This window comes from Mycena indigotica, assembly GCF_014461135.1.
Source record: "Mycena indigotica strain 171206Taipei chromosome Unknown Mind.scaff0003, whole genome shotgun sequence".
NCBI classification, from domain to species: domain Eukaryota; kingdom Fungi; phylum Basidiomycota; class Agaricomycetes; order Agaricales; family Mycenaceae; genus Mycena; species Mycena indigotica.
Genome location: NW_023503002.1, coordinates 5,497,716 through 5,510,996, shown reverse-complemented (window position 1 = coordinate 5,510,996; position 13,281 = coordinate 5,497,716).

The window sequence follows — 13,281 nt, the reverse complement described above, 5'->3', positions numbered from 1 at the left end:
CTGGGGAGAGGATCGTGAACCAGGAGTGGATGACTGATGGTGGGATGGCGAGCGGAGAATGCCCGGCGCTTGCGGTGTGGCCGGGCGAGTGGTTGTCGGCCGTTGAGCTGCACTGAGTTAAGCTCGCCTGTCAACCACTGTAGTCGGCATGTAATAAATATTTACAATGAATTCTAATTTCTCAGTCAACTTGCTAAGTATAATATTAATGATATGCCACCCTGTGAAGCGCATCAATCCCGACCTAAGGCGGCATCACGTGCATGAATTTCCTTTTTGGATGCTGTGCATCCGCGTGACGTTGCTGAAATTTTCGCAACTCGTATACGGTTACGGCCGTAAATTTACGGCCGAACCGGGACCGTCACCGTACCGTACCGCGTCCTCGCGCGGGTCATTACGGATACGGTACGGTCCGTAATACCGTATACGGTCATACGGTACGGTGCCGGCCCTCGCAACGTGATCCAGTGGTTATTTTGGATCACCAAGGGAGTGGAGGAGGTAGTGTGGAGGATCTCCCGGCCGCCTGCTGTCATGGGGCGGCACTGGTGGGTATGTTGGCCACAGGAGGCTTGAGCGAGGGCTCGGTCGGATGCACCGAAGGCCGGTCCGGCGCCGGATTGCCCCGTCTGACGACCCGGATGCAGGCCCGACAGGCCCCGACCTGTCGACAGCTTCCAGCGGAAGCGGATTCCCATGCCGACATCTACATAGGGCTGATTGATGGCTTGCTGAGGTGTCTCGGCAAGCCATCAACCGTAACCCGTATACGGGCCGTACTACGGGCTACGGTACGGCCTCGTACGGCCCCCGTCCCGTAAGGGACCGTACTGTACCCAGAGACCTAGAACCCCGGTACGGGTACGGGTACGGTGGCACCGTACCGTAACCGTACGCCGTATGGTACGGTCCGGTGCCGATCCCTAGGGTCCCCGGGGGTAAAAAAAACTTTTTATATATAAAAGATTTGGGCCTTATATGGGTGTAAAGACACTGAAAATATAGTGTATACACTCTTATTTCTATAGTTCACAACCCCCATACTTATATCTATATACTTTCAGGCCCATGAGCCTGGATAGTATACCCTATCACAGGCCCATCATCAGGTAATGGATGAGAGGTGAACATATTGAACAGTGATATGGCCTGCCATGTATATTTAAGGGTTCCCGGTATATAGATACCTACACACATACATATACAAATACATAATTTTTTTTGAAAAAAAAAGTTTCATAAAGATTAAATTTTTATGCCAATTTTTGATCGCATCAGTGGTCACATGATGCTAATCGTGGGAACATATTACCCTATATGGCAGGAGGGGGGGTCCCCGGAGGGTCAGAAAAAAACTTTCTGACCCTATATCCGTGATTCGGATCTTGAACCCCCCTTGATAATTTTACACACATTTTGTAAATTTGTTTGAGTGAACAAATCATTTTCCATAGCTTTTTTTTTCAAATTCACAACTAACTCCCCTGTAAATCCTGATACTTACTCTGCTTACTACGCAAGGTAGCATTGTGCAACTGGAATTGGAAGAGGTCATCAATGTTGCAGGGTAAAGAAGAGGTTACATTAATATATACTCTTGAAATTATAACAAGCTAGCAAGCCATATAGAGCAGTTAAGTAAACAACTACAAAAAACTAGGAGTAGATATGTTAATAGTCACCTTCACATACTGTATAGTAGGAGTCATTGTCAGAATCATCCCCTGGAAGCAGCCAGGTTTATCCTGATATATTGCCACTGGGAGTGCCGCATCTTGATCCAGAGGTAGCTCAACTATCTGTGTCGATCCCTTATATGCTACGGCCTGAAGTGCTGTTTGGTATTGGCGATCCACTAAATTAATATGGGCACCCCAGCTCAAAAGCAGCTCTATAATTTCTGTTGCTCCCTGGACAGCTGCAGCTTGGGGTGCTGTTCCATATTGACCACTGGCACCAACCAAGTTAATATTAGCACCCTTGTTTAGAAGCAGCTCTACAATCTCTAGTCATTCCCGATATGCTGCAGCTTGGAGTGCTATTTATGGGCCAGAAGTAGCTCTACAATGTCCATTGATCAATCAGTAGCAGCTTGAACTGCTGTTCCATATCTGCCACCTACTACAACTAAGTTAATATAATGATGATTCATCATATGCTAAGGTCATATTTATTAATGGCATCACCTATTCAAAACCTCGATAAACCTGTTTGTTCTACAAGAAACCTACTCTAAAGGCTTACTTTAGAGACTAGTTGCATGATTTTGCCCCTCTAAACCACTGGCCCTTCATTTCAGGCAGTTTACTGACTGATGTCCCAATTATAAGTCACATGATGATATAATCAGTTGACGTGGAACAGTTGTTTTGACATCACACCGCATTTAGTCAAATATATCTCGCGGCTGAAACGGTCGCTGCAACTGTCAGGGAAATTTCGAAATCGGAATCACACACTAGAGCTAGTCACCAAACTTACAAGTCAGCCACCTTACATTTTAACAACTGCTAAATAATCTCTCTTCTCGATAACTGCATGGTCAATATGGTAATCATATCACATGGTAATAATCAAGAAAATCTGATCAATCAATAGTACTTTTGAGGCCCTTCATGCTAGTACTTGATTCATGCTTTTAGCCCAAGTTCAATAGGATTTGTCCATTGGAAGATGCTGTCTACAGTTTTTCACAGGCTTCTTTCCAAATCTGATGTTTTTTAAGAGAAATTTTCATTCTTACAAATTGTGTTTATTCTGTGTAAAAATACATATGGGTTATTGGGCATTAAAAACATTGCTCAGAGAGGGCAGGTATCACAAGACAAGTGTCAGTATCTTAATTTGAGAAATCCCTTGTTGTCTCTTGATGAATTAAGTATCACACTGACAAAGTGCTGTTTCATGCTCCCCACTAACTAAATCAACATCTGCATTTTTTTTTTTCAGAGATGCTTTAATATGCCTACCATCAACCAGGTTAACATCAGCACCTTGGTTCAGCAGCAGCTGTACAATCTCCATTGAATCATGGGAGGCAGCAGCTTGAAGTGCAGTTCCATATTTACCACTAGTTGAGTTGACATTAGCACCTTTATTCAGAAGCCTCTCCACAATCTTAGTAAAGCCCTGAAACACTGCAGCTTGAAGTGCTGTTCCGTATTCACCACCAATCAGGTTAACATCAGCACCTTTATTCAGAAGCATCTCTATAATCTCGGTGAACCCCCAAACAGCTGCAGCTTGAAGTGCTGTTCCATCTGTGCCACCCACCAAGTTAACATCAGCATCTGCCTGAAGAAGCAGCTCTACAATCTGAGCTAAGCCATGGGAGGCTGCAGCTTGAAGTGCTGTTCCATATTCACCACCAATCAAGTTGACATCAGCACCTTTATGCAGAAGTAGCTTGACAATCTCCTCAAATTTACAACAAACTGCAGCTTGAAGTGCTGTTCCATATTTACCACTAACCCTGTTGACATCAGCACCTTGGTTTAGAAGCAGCTCTACAATCTCTATTGAGTCATGGGTGACTGAAGCTTGAAGTGCTGTGCCATATTGGCCACCAGTTAAGTTAATATCAGCCCCTTTGTTTAGAAGCAGCTTTACAAGATCTATCAATCCCTGGAAAGCTGCAAGTTGAAGTGCTGTTCCATACCAACCATCAACTAAGTTCATATCTGCACCTTGGTTCAAAAGTAGCTCTACAGTCTCTGTTGATCCCTGGATAGTTGCAGCCAGAAGTGCTGTTCCCAACTGTAGAAAACTATCACTTTTATCTGGTTTCCCATTTATAGCAGCACCTTTGTCTAAAAAGAATGCAACAGTCTTTCTAGACCCCCCATAAGCTGCTGCTTGAAGTGCTGTTACCAGGTATCTGGCCATCCCATCATCATCCTCCATTTTGCTGAGCATAAGCTCTATAGTTGTCTCAAATCTTTTGTCATCCGTGTTTACCTGACCATTCTTAATTAGACTGAGATTCCTGGCTCTTGTGGCTTCACTGTAGGATGCAGCCCAAAGAACTACTCTACACTCACATATGGTATTGATAGAAGTACCATATTGCCAAAGTGATAAGATGATTGTACAAGCACTTCTTCTCATCTCTATATCTCTTATGTGCCCATGGTACTGTATATTTATAGCAAGGGATGCTATTGCTTGATGCAGTAGTGACCTATCAGTTTGAGTCAGAATATTGATGTTAGCCTTTTGGCAAAGTAACATATCAATAGCAGTAGTATTGTGATTTGCTACTGCTAGTTCAAGTGGTGTTCCATGAGACTGGCTGACTATATTAATATCAGCACCCTTTTCCAGGAGAAATACCATAAGATTAATATAATTCTCCTTCATTGCTGCATGAAGTGCACTACCAGCAATCTTATTACATACATTGATATTTGCTCCTAATGACAACACTTCACTTTTCAGCTTTTCTTCTGAGATGTATTGTAGATCACCTCCAACTGCAATCCATAAGGGACTGATTTCATATTTAGATACCCACTTCCAGGGTTGAATGCTCCATGATGTTGGTATCCTATTCAGGTTAAGAAGCTTTTGTAACATGCTGACTGATATGGCATCCTTAAGGAGGGTAAGCTGCAATTGGGCTAATAGAAACCTATAATATGAATCAGATTAGGAACACAGCTCAGTTAGGTTTTCAAACACTTACATTCCGTCAGCCATGGAAGTAATCTTTTTTACTATGTCTTCTTGCAACAATTGATCTTTATTAACAAGCTGTTGTAAGTCATCATCTTCAGCTATTTTAATATGAATATATGTCTCAATGTCTTTTGCTTCTGCAGCAATCTTAATTTCTAGGGCAGACCATTCCTTGAGAGGCATAATAGTTGGACGGGTAGTTATCATTAAGTTAAGATGTTCTCCAATAGCAAGTAGTTTCTTAACAAGAGATAGCTGTCCATGTCCTGGGTACTCATCTAGGGCATCAACCACAATGAAAACTTGGGAGAATTTTGCTGTTGATATTTGTAGGAGTTGCTGAACATCCTTGAGGGGAATGTGTAGGATGTTTTTCTTGGTATGAAGGTCATTAAAGAGACTTGTAGCCTCTGTAATTTCCTGGTCCAAAGATAACTGTGCCCACATGGCCCCTAATATATTTGCATCATGTTGTGTTTCTGCTTCCTTGTAATTGATATAAACCCATGCAATGCCTCTAGTTTTATCACTGTATGTGTTTTGCAGATACTCCACAACCTTGGACCTAAAGCTAAGTTCAGCTTGGATCTCAGTTGATTATAATCACTCTTACGTCAGCACAGTCTTTCCAGCTCCAGCTGTTATTTGCAATGAGCACCACCTATGTTTAAGTATGAACAACCCTACTTACAGATGCCAGAGCACCATAATAGTTTCCCTGTTGTTGCCTCCCATTCTTTGAATTTTGGATGAGCCAAAAACCACTCTCCTGTTTTCTCCACCCGAAGTCGAAGTGCATTAATTTCACTCTGGCGGATGAAAAAATTTAAAGGAGCAATCCATGCTCTGACTTTGTTCCTGATATCTGATAGTATATGTCAGAAAAACACATTATATAAAATTGGACTTGCTGTCTGTATCTTCTTTATTATGTACACTGAATGAAGAAGTGATTGAAAGAAAGCAATATAAAAGAGCACATACTGAATGTTGGCCTGCCCCATGAGGCTAAATTGGGGCCCCTCACCCATCCCACCTAGCCCACCCGCTGCAGGGCCGCCTGCCCCACCAATGCCACCTGTCATGTGTGAGCCCAGACCCTCCCTCTGCCACTGTATTGCTTGCCAAATGCATTTATGTAGACCGCATGAGACAGAGGTTCATAAGTCGGGGTGGGCAAAATGGGAGAGAGCTGGGACATCATGGTTGGGAGGCAAGAGTGGCATGACAAGACCTCGTGTATTCCATGCAGCATTCATGCCGCGTGTCCAATCTGTCCATCAGCATATTTACAGTACCGTTTTCCCTCAGCACAAGCGGCATGTATCCAATTGGCTCCAATCAGCCCGCTCGTCATCCTTGTCAGAACAACAGCAAGGATTATTATGACAGACGCCAAGGCTCGCTCTCCGTGCCGCAAAGATTCCCAAGTTCAATGACCTCTTCAGGCCCGGGCGTGAAAAGCCTGCTGTCGCCGGCGTCTATGTCTGAACGCGACCTCCGCAGCTCAAGGGCCCGGGGGTCGCGCTGGGCCCCATCCCGAACGCGCAGCTCATCGTATTGAGGCGCGCTGGGAGACGGGGCTCGCTCCGCGCGTGCATCGTTGTGTGGGACCTGGACGGACATGTTATGATTCTGTGAGTGGTGTGTTGGTGCAAGCTGACGGTTGATTGGTTACGCGCAGGGAGAAGTATCGAGCGAAGGCGGAAGAGAGCAAGAGTGAGAAGGCAAAGGCGAAACTGTGAGCTTGTATCAGTCGCGACGTCGTCTTGCCATTGTGGCCCATGCTTGTGGCTCCAGTGAAAAAAAGGCATAGTCCATCACCCCATTTCGATCGATCAGCATGGGCCCAGACCGTGGTCTGTCTTGGCTCCGCAATCAAGAGGACACTTTTGCCTCCGACCGCCACCCACCCACGCGTGCGGCCCTCGCCCGCGCATCTCGCCCGCGCATACGACGCATCACACCCGCGCACGACCGCTGGCGGTGATGAGTGTGGAGTGGGGACAGCAAATGAGCTCTCTAACTAACCAAACCAACAAAAACAACCAAAACTCCACTTTTCGTAGAGAGAAAGATGTATAATGTCGAGTAGGAAAAGTCACAAAACCCAAAAATCGTCAACTCCTTGTGCGAGTACAGGCCCCTGTGAACAGAGCCTTGGCACAGATGTGTAAGGTTGTAGGGTAGATACGAGTTTCTTGCGAAAAACGTTGATTTGTCGTGCCTCAAAGCGTACTATCGACGAAACTCAGCAATAGAGAAGCGCCAATACGATGCCCGGAGAGTTTATACTCGTTGGATCAGGACTAACTGCCTTAAACCCTCTGAGTTGTCTCGAGTCAGGAACTAACTGCCTTAAACTCTCGACCAGCAACCGAAACCCAATAAACAGCAACCGGAACTCTTGTATTCAGCAACCGAAACCCTCAACCAATAATCCTTCCGACGCTGATGATACTATTTCGAAAGAGCTAGCAAGATAGATTGACGAGCTAGATCCCCAGATGCACCTAGTAGAGCGGGGCAATCCGTGAACCTGCCAAATACAAAACAGAGATATAAATACTAAACAGAAATTGATAGAATCAGGGAAAATCTTGAGTAAGAAAAGTCGTCCATGTGCATAATTGTATAGGTATCGTTTCGCCATACGGCCCAGAGTCGAAAATCCAGGTCCAGATGACTGGTATCGCGTGTATTGGAGTCAATGACCTGTGTAAATCTTCCGTGTTCGCGACCATCTAGTTTGTCTTGTGAAGAATCCCTCGATCTTGAGTAGGATAAGTGGATAGCTCTGCTTCCCAGCTTTCGATTGACACCCATAACTCGTATCTTGTGCATATGGCCTCAGCGGTGGTTGTCCCAACTCTCCTGGCGCATTTCCAATGTTCACATGATCAGTTCCTCGACAGTGTTTTAGAGTCGCCGTTGATCACAGGTCCAGGCCCCAATCAATTGAGTAGGTTTTCGCCGTTTAACCGTCCCTTGGCACTCTCGATCCTCCAGCATGATCCGAAACCACGTTCCAATGATGTCAGTCATCGATACCAACAGAGATAGGGGTGTCCCTTATCTAGGAGAAGTCGATCTCGAGTCTCCACTGAGCGCCAAACCGAATATGCCTTTTAGAATACACTCCCTTTGGGTATTTTGCATAGAATTGGATAGATTCTAGCGAGGAACGGGCTCTGCGAACTTTTCCTAGTCAAGATTTTGGAATCACTGAGAGCGATTTGATAGATTTTGACTGGAGTTTGACTGGTTCTTGTGCAGGTAATTCCCTAGTTGACCATTCGGGACTCATGTCAACTCTGAGACGTGCGCTGAGCAACAAAATCAACAAAAATAGTCGTTTCCTGGTCTGTGCCAGACTGCGGCTTATCAGCGGCCCACGCGGAGAGACGAGCCGCCCATAACAGTGTGTGGCCCACTTCTTTTGTCTGCTTCACTGATGGTCCTGCTGGCTCCCCATCCTTTCTCCTCTTTCTTTCACCCCCAGTGCCCACCACCTCCTCGATGCTCGGCAAATACGTGCGCCTGACACCGCCTGCGCCGTCGGGCTCGCCCATCGTCGCGTTGCTCGATGCCCAGGCACAGTTAGCACCCTCCGTGTGAGACCTACTCGTCGTAGACACCCACATCCACGATATATGCCAGCGCCTCCACCGCCGAGAACTGGCGCGGTCACTTTCGGGGCGTGTGCTGGCGCTGCCGCAGCTTGACAAGCGTCGTGGATCCCTACCCGGGCGGTCAGTGACACTTTCGCACTGAACGCTCCGCCTCGTGCCCAAGCATGTGCGGCGCCAGCCCTCTCGCCCCCTCACAACCAGAAATGTCAGCGAACACAGCCCCGCCAACTGAATCAGCCCCACCATCGCTGCCGGCGACAACGACCGGGTGTGTCGTCGGTGGTGCGTGGCCGAGCGGGATGGCGTGCGCCTTGGGCCTTGGGCCTCGCGGCAAGGAGTATACCGGTGGTGCTGGTATGCGTGCTGGTATGCGCTGGCGCTGGAGGCGGGGCATAATAGCTCGCGGGCGAGGATACACGCGCGGGCCGGGCGCGGTGGTGAAGACCGAGCACGGTGTCGTGAAGGTCGCGGAACCGCTGCATGTGGCGCGGTACCGCACGCGCCCGGCGCTGGTCGAAAAAATGGTGCAGTGCGTGGAGGGGAGGGAGGCGTGGACGGTGCTGATCGGGGACGCGGCGCACGGGAATGCGCCGGCGGGGGGGGGCAGGGCATGGCGCTCGGCATCTGCGATGGCGCCCGAGCTCGCCGCCGCCATCCACGATCACCTGACTGCGCCGGGCCGGGCGCCGGCGCCGCGGCAGCCGGGCCGGACGCGATGGACATGTACGGCGCGGCGGCAGCACGCGGTGGCGTACCAGGTCGTCACGCTCGTGGAGGACATCATGCAGGTAGAGAAGGGCGGGATGGACTGGAAGAGCAGGGCGCGGAATAATGTTATTTGGGCCGCGGGACGGGTGGCGCCGGTGAATCGGCTGTTGGCGTGGAAGATCAGCGGGCTGGGGAATAAGGATGTCAAGGGGAAAGTGTGAGTGGGTGATTTTGGGATTGGGGGTTTCTGTTGGTATTTACTTGTGGGCATAATATTATATAGATGGGGCTCATTCAAGAGTTATCAACCACTGTTCTTGATTCCACATACATGTTTTATAAATCTCTTGTGGTCAACCATTCATCTTCTCTAACTTGCTCTTCCAAATTCACAGACAACTCTTTTTCACTCGACCAGAGGGACAGAGACGGAGTCGGAGTCGGAGTCGGAAACGGAATCAAAGTCAGAGAGCACTTGGGGCGGAACACCATAGAAGGATATTTGGGTGACCGGGGCTTCCAGTTGACCAAGACAAGACAAGAAGAGAAGAGCGGAGTCGAGACGACGCTGGGAGATAGAGACCAGCAACGTTAATTGACAAACTGAAGTACGTAGTAATACATCAAAGTATTTATAGTACGAGAAGTAACGGAAACGGAATACGGGATAACAAAGTAAGTAACAAGATTAGAACAAAGTCAAGTAAAGTATAAGAGGAGTTGCATACGAGAAACAAGGCATAGATGATTGCATAGATCATAAGTCGGGGTAATTGGAAACGCTCAATAAATCTTCATTGTGTAAAAAACCAAATACCGGAGATGGATATTGGAGACGGATGCCGGAGTCGGCACAGATATAACAAGAAGTGAGTATGCCATATGTGAGTAAACAGAAAAGAACTATAAGTGTATGAAGGCGGCGGAGTCCCGCCTAAACCAACTTGCGGATAAATGGAACCCACAAAAGCAGGGCAGGCAAAACCCGCGGGGCAACACGGAACGCGCCATGGACATTGACCCAAGTGACTTCGAGGAGGCGCACCTTTTCGTGGCACCGGCGTCAGCACAGAACTTAACGGAGGGCTTCAGGGCGCTTATGAACATAATTCAGCTGCAATACCCCCAAGGCATACGGCGTGGAGAGAGGAACAGCCAGCCTCAAGATGAAGAAACATGCGCTTACATCGCGGGGGCGTGTGCGTGACAAGGCTACAGCTCCCAGAGCAGGTGGTGCGGTAGCTTTTGCAGGAGGACGGAGTGAGGAAAATGTCACAATCTGGGTGCCTGCCGACTTGGGGCAGACCACGCAAACCACAGAGGTACTAGCGGCCATTATGGCCATGCGGGGAACTAAACAGGACGCCAACCTAGTCATTATCACCAACAATCAATATCTGAGCAACACAATGTGCAAGAAGCTCACAAAGTGGGAAAGCCAAGGCTGGACCGGGGTAGAGGGCAGAGAAGCCCTGAGATGCCTTGCTAACAAGACGCGGGCGCGGCTGGGGCGCACAGTCTTTGTAGTAGCAAGAGACACGGATAACGCCTTGAAATCTGTGAGGAAATTGGTGTGGAAAGCGTGCGAAAGAGGCCTACAGCCATCCGACTAACCAGCCGGGAAGGCTTTGACGTCCCCGGATTGCAACTGGTGGTTACTGGTGCAGAAAACATGGTATGAGGCCATTGGAGATGATCAGCTCCCTGAGGAATGGCTTAAATGGCCCAGGGTTTTAGTGGGTCCCACAAGAACACTCCACCCTCCTTAGCGGATCCCCACACTGCCGCATAACGGCGTGTATTTGTACATTTCCCTGGGCGGTGGCCTCTCCCCTCTCTCTCTCTCCCTCTCCCCCTAGGGGTGCTTTCCCGGATCGCACCCTGCACCTTACACAAATCCTGCGGGATAACTTTGTTCACTGTGCATCTTTCGATATGTACCACCAAAAAAAAAAAAAAAAAAAAGGATATGGCTAGATCAAAATATCTGATAGATAATCATTAGATAGTGTGGATACACAAATAAGATTAAATTAATGAGAATATAGACCCTACCATTCAGGTATCCTTCGTGGTACTTCAATCAGCTGTGTAGCCTGTCTAGTTGTTAAGATATCATCTTATCAGGTATACATCAGCTAGTGATTGGCTTATGCTAGCATTACCATTCAGCTGTGACTATATGTTACTTAATGAAAGTTGTTTGTATGGACAAAACATACAACTTAGGCCTACCATTAAGCAATTGATGAGAGGTACATATATTGAAAAGTTGACATAGCCTGTCATGTGTATTTGATAGTTCCAGGTGCATACAGATACATAAATCTTTTTTTTAAAAGAAAGTTTCACAAAGACTGGATTTGTTATACCACTTTGTGATCGCATCACATGATGGAAATTGTGGGAACATATTACCCAATATGGCAGGAGGGGGGAGGGGAGGTCCCTGGAGGGTTGGAAAAAAAACTTTCCAACCCTATATCCATGATTGGAACTTTAAACCCCCCTTGGTAATCTTGCACAATTGGAAGAGGTCATCAATATTGCAGGGGGGAAATGTTACATACAATATATACTCTAGAAATTATAATCAGGTAATATGCATAATTAGAGCAGTTAAGTAAACAACAACAAAAAACTATGAGTAGCTATGTTGACAGTCACCTCCACATGCTGTATAGTAGGATTCATTGTCAGAATCATCTCCTGGAGGTAGCTCCACAATGTCTAGTATATCCTGGTACATTACAGTCTGGAATGCAGTATTTTGTAGCTCTACTCTCTCCTTATATGCTACAGCTCGGAGTGCTGTTCTATAGTGGCCATAAACCAAGTTGATATTGGCACCCTTGCTCAGAAGCAGCTTTATAATTTCTGTTGCTCCCTGGGCAGCTGCAGCTTGGAGTGCTGTTCCACATTTGCCACTAACCAAGTTAATATTGGCACCCCTGTTCAGAAGCAGCTCTACGATCTCTATTGATCCCCTAGCAGCTGCAGCTTGGAGTGCTGTTCCATATTTACCACCAACTGCATTAACATCAGCACCTTTGCTCAAAAGCAGCTCTACAATCTGTATTGCTTCACAGGATGCTGCAGCTTGGAGTGCTGTTCCATATTTACCACCAACCAAGTTAACAAGTCATCATTTTCAGCTATCTTCTGTTGAATGTATGTCTCAATGTCCTTTGCCTTTGCAGCAATTTGAATTTCTGATGCAGACCATTCCTGGAGAGGCATGATAGTTGGACGGGTAGTGATCATCAAGTTAATATGTCCTCCAATAGCAAGTAGCTTCTTAACAAGAGATAACTGTACTTGTTCCGAGTACTCATCTAGAGCATCCACAACAACAAAAAATTGAGAAAATTGTGCTGCTGATGATTTTAAGAGAGCCTGAATATTATTGAGAGGAATGTGTTGAACTCCTTGCTCAGTATAAAGCTCATCAAACAGTCTTTTAGCCTCTGTGATATCCTGTTTCAGAGACAACTGCCCCCATATGGCACCTAATAAATTGGCATCATTTTGTGTTTCTGGTTCCTTGTAATTGATATAAGCCCATGCAACACCTATAGGTCTGCCTCTTTGTATATTTTGCAGATAGTTCACCACCTTTGATCTGAATGGATGTTAATCAATATCTAGTAGATGCAGATGATTACTATTACACAATGACAGTTTTCCCAGCTCCAGCTATTATCTCTATCTGTAAGGGCAACCTCGCGAGGCTCGAAATCAGAGTCCTGAGCAGAGGGGGAATCCTTAGAGAACAAGCCAAGGAGCCCTCTGCTCAGGTGCACTACTATATACTAGTGACCGGAGTAATGATAGAGTGACTGCATAGCGACGAACAACGCATGGGAGAAGTCAGGTGTCGCCAATGGACCCTAGGTGAGTGTCGAGTAGCCCTCAAAGCTCCGGAGAGGCAGGTTTGGGACCATGATGCCAAGGGAAGAGCCCAGGCATCCTTAGAAGGCCCAGGAAGGGCTTCGGGGGGTCCAGACTGCCTCTGGGCGTCTCCGCTTGTGACCGTGACCGTGACAACCGGAATCGGAATCGGAATCGGAATCGATTCCGGGTGTGTGACCGTGACGTGACGGCCGGAAACGGAGAGGGGGGGCATGGAGCGGAGAGGGAAGGAGTCGGTCTAGCCCAAGGGCCGGGGAGTGTCGGAAAGGACCAATAGGAATGGCGGCAAGCCATGACCACTGGAGGGTAGCGACAGGAGGGTCACTCGGAGATGTCCCCGGACGTCTCC